This window comes from Haliotis rubra, unplaced genomic scaffold (genome assembly GCF_003918875.1).
Source record: "Haliotis rubra isolate DU_JTF1 unplaced genomic scaffold, ASM391887v1 Scf122, whole genome shotgun sequence".
NCBI lineage: Eukaryota > Metazoa > Mollusca > Gastropoda > Lepetellida > Haliotidae > Haliotis > Haliotis rubra.
The window spans coordinates 417,786-422,077 of record NW_025765137.1 but is presented as its reverse complement, the minus strand read 5'-3'; the positions used below and the strand labels follow the sequence as shown (position 1 = coordinate 422,077).

The following is a 4,292-nucleotide window of genomic DNA, read 5'->3' as shown; positions in this document are numbered from 1 at the left end:
ACCAGTGGCTTCTACACGCGACACCTGTGAAGATCCGGGGTAGAATGAACCTTCAGTAACCCATGCTTGTCGTAAGAGGCGACTAACGGGATCGGGTGATCAGGCTCGTTGGCTTGGTTGACACATGTCATTGGTTCTAGATTGCGCAGATCGATGCTCATGCTGTTGATCACTGGATTGTCTGGTCCAGACTCGATTATTTACAGACCGCTGCCATATAGGTGGAATATTGCTGAGTCGCCTTTTTTGGCAAGCATGGGTTGCTGAAGACACGCCGAAGACCCTGGTTCGATTCTCAACATGGATACAATTTGTAAAGCCCATTTTTGGTGCCCCCTCCGTGATATTGCTGGAATATTGCTAAAACCGGCAAAAAACTAAACTCACTCAGTCGCTATTGTTACTTGATGCACATCAGATCCGACCACATCACGGCAGAGGAACACCAGAAACGGGCCTCACACACTGTAGCCATTGGGCAATCACGCTCTGGTCGGGGCGTCAGGATAGTGTCGTGGTTAAGGTGTTTGCTCATCACGCTGAACCACATGGGTACAATGTGTGAAGCCCATTTCTGGTGTCCCCTACCGTGATATTGCTGGAATATTCTAAAAGCGGCGTAAAACCATACTCACTCATTCACTCAAACCCGAGTCTTCATTGTGGCGAAGGCTTTCACCACGAAACTCCCCAAACCGCTTAAGAAGAGTTTGTGTATTGTTGTTTAACACGGCACTCAGCAATATTCCAGCGATATGGAGACGGTATGTAAATAGATCAGACTTCGGAAGAGAAGATGGTAAAGATAGAGACTTGTGGTTCTTTCAATCGAAAAATTGCTCAGCGGTAATTACTTAACACTTATAATTTCGTTTAAATCAAAGTCAATAAAACACGGGATCATCACACCTTTGCTCTCAATCTTAGGGTATATATCCTGTTCATGACGAGGTTTTCTCTCGAGAGTTAACAGTTAACCGGAAATCAGTTCGCCGATGTTGAAGTTAGGTATGCAGCAGTAGAAGAAACTGCCTCCACAGTCGTCCACAGTACGCTTCCCACCACAGAACACGGCGGCGTTTATGCTGTAGCAGATCCCGCCGTTCTTCTGACAGGCACTGTTTAGAACGAAGCAATCTGCAACAGAGGGTGGTATAAATATGTCATTATGTTTATATAATAGAGAGAGTGAGTAAGGATGTTCACCTCATTTAAACAGTTATTAATGCTTTAGAAACCAGGAGAATGAGTAATGGTTTTATGCCGCTTTTAACGCATATTTGGTTGGTTGGTTGATTGTTTAACGCCACACTCAGCAATATTCCAGCTATATGGCAGCGGCCCGTAAATAATCCAGTCTGGGCCAGACAATCCAGTGATCAACAGCATGAACATCGATCTAGGCAATTGGGAAACCATGGCCTGTGACACAGATTTTATGTTATGAGTGGGTTCTTAATTTTAATTTGGGCTGTGAACCAATATTGCACTGCTATTTCTACACAGAAAAGACGACACGTCCTGCGTTGTGACTTCAGTGTTTTCGAACGATCGGGAAGGTCCAAAGTTATATGGGGTTCAAACTGCAAACTAAAAAAGTACACCCGAACACTAAATTTGACTCAAAACCATTATCAGAACGTTCCTGGACTGATGACAGTCGCCAAAACACCGCAGAAGTAAAAAGGTCCAAAACACAACAAAGAAGCCCTCTTGAAACAGAACACTACTTTGTTTAAATGAGTTTATCTAACTATCTATCAAACGTCTGTATATATAGGGAATACTACACGAGGTCTCATTACATACGAATTATACGAAACGGGTGTCCTTCATGTGCCATCTGACCGAGCGAAAGTGAGGTCAGATAACATAGGAAGGTCACGAGTTTCGTTTAATACGTATGTAATGAGACCGAGTGTGGTATTTTATTTATTACCCACGTCTTACATGCATTAAATTGACAAAATAGCGTAGTTTTGTTATGTTTTTTGGTTTCAAACCGAAACCGGTTTCATAAAGAGGTTGCGGAAGAGTTTTGTACTGTAGTACAATATTTGCATGACGTCACACTGTAATGACGTCACTGCCTTGGTAACCGACGTCACGATGCATGTCAGTTGTCATCGCCTCGTACAGCCTCCTACAGTAAACTACTCCGTAGCACCTCGTTTCTTGGTTTCCAGTTGCTTCATTCGGCTAACATCACTGGTGGAAACATTACGTTTATGTTTTTCGACGGATATAATGTCTCAGTTCGACTCACAATTAAACAGCGACACGGCAACGTTCGCAATGTTCACAATCATTTAAGTTGCAGAATGAATGAATTCACGTGTTTGATATGAATGAAAAAATAGTTACGTCAGAATGTGACCTAATTGAGAAGTCATCGGTTATCCAATCACATCGTTAGAATCTCAGATCAAGTCGTTACGACACAGGTCAACGCGATACGATACTCGTGTGACGTACGAGATGAGTATGCAACTATCCATACGTTGACCTCGAGGGTAATAATTTCTTTTATCCATCAGCTTAGGCACGTATGTCATATCACAACATGAAAGCGTGATGTTGCCACTTTTGTAGCCGGAATTATATTTTTAATCAGTGATTTCAAACACATTATCACGTGTCCGCCGGATGCGTATTGTATGTACTACCTTAAATTCGTGGAATACGTGGAACCCCTGAACTGAGCATGTCGTAAGAGGCGACTAACGGGAACGGGTTTTCAGACTCACTGGCTTGGTTAACACGGTCATCGTATCCCAATTTTCGTAGATTTGTGTTTTAAGTACGGCGTTAAACAACAAACAAACAAATAAACAAACCGTCATACGTGGTATTTACTGTGCACAACGGCATCGACAACACATCAGTCTGAGTCTCCCACATGCCTGATACTTACTCGCAGCTGCAAAGTACAATAGAAGCATACACGCAATCGCCAACTTCATGGTTCTCAAAACGACAGGACGTCCGACTAAAACAAGTACAAACAGCCAAGTTTTATATCATTGACACTCCTACGTTTATTACAGGTCAATCGCCATGGCTACAAGGACCCGATACTCATATCTTATCTTCTTGACAAAGGCACAGATTATTTAGGAAATAGAAAAAAATGGCAATCCTGGGAAACATATCAAGAAGCAATACATTTGTCAGGTCAGTATTCACGTTTCTCAATGAGAAAGTATGGCTTTGTGGATATACGGAAGTTTGAGCATCATGCCCGCACGCACGCACGAACGAACGAACGAACTTACCTGAATGGTTTAACGTAAATGTAGCTTTACACACAAAAATGTAACTCATTTACACTAATCCCTAAATTAAGGATTCATTTCCAATTTGTCAGAAAATATTATCTGTTTGTTCCAAGTCTTGAACAGCTACCATAACTTTTATTTTGATTGAAATTTTGAGCATGAAAGGGTGAAGCATACATAAAATATCTTAAATGATCCCGGATAATTCCCAGCTTACTCGCTGTCGGTTTGTTTAAACATCTCAATTCATTTTCTTCATATTATTCACAGGGGCGGTGGGGGTAGCCTAATGGTTAAAGCGTTGGCTCGTCACGCCGAAGCCCCGGGTTCGAATCCCCACATGGGTACACTGTGTGAAGCCCATTTCTGGTGTCCCCCTCCGTGATGTTGCTGGAATATTGCTAAAAGCGGCGTAAAACCAAACTCAGTCAGTCAGTCAGTCATATTTTTCAGCATGAAGTTACATGCACCAATATTTTACTTTACTTTTCCGATAAACCTTCACGGGGGGATCCACAAGCACCACACCCATCCTCGTGGTTTTCACCCAGAGTTACATTCGTCAACGCTCGCACCTTTCCGTAAACTCGCTTGTCCCGGAATAACACAAGTCGGTCACGAATGCGAGAGTTAACAGTTAACCGGAAATCAGCCCGTAAAAGAACAACAAAGCAATGCGACATAATAGATAACTGTGGTCTAAAATTAACTAAGTTTACAAATTAATACTAATGTTTTCATTACAAATGTTTTACAGTGTTATATGTTATTTTTGTATCATATATTGGGGGTGTATGGCGTGCATGAGTTGGAAGTGATGTGGCACCGGAAACTACAAACCAGAAGGACCCAAAGGACAATCACCAAGAATGGCCAGACTTCCTGACACGTGACCGTCCAGCATACCCTCTGTGGTGATATACAGACAACCTTAGTCATCACATTCAGGTCACTGTTTTCACTCCACCTTCATTAGAGTCCATATCGTTAATCCTACTCCTTTGAAGGTTTGTT

The 4,292-nt window shown here is 42.3% G+C and overlaps 1 long non-coding RNA gene across 1 annotated transcript; it reads right to left on the bottom strand.

Moving 5' to 3' along the window:
• Positions 1-800: 800 nt before the first annotated feature.
• Positions 801-2,984, bottom strand: LOC124265909. Its single transcript, XR_006895580.1, has 2 exons — positions 2,915-2,984; positions 801-1,137 (listed from the first exon to the last, which is right to left on the bottom strand). It is a non-coding gene; the product is annotated as an uncharacterized LOC124265909 (long non-coding RNA).
• Positions 2,985-4,292: the final 1,308 nt, after the last annotated feature.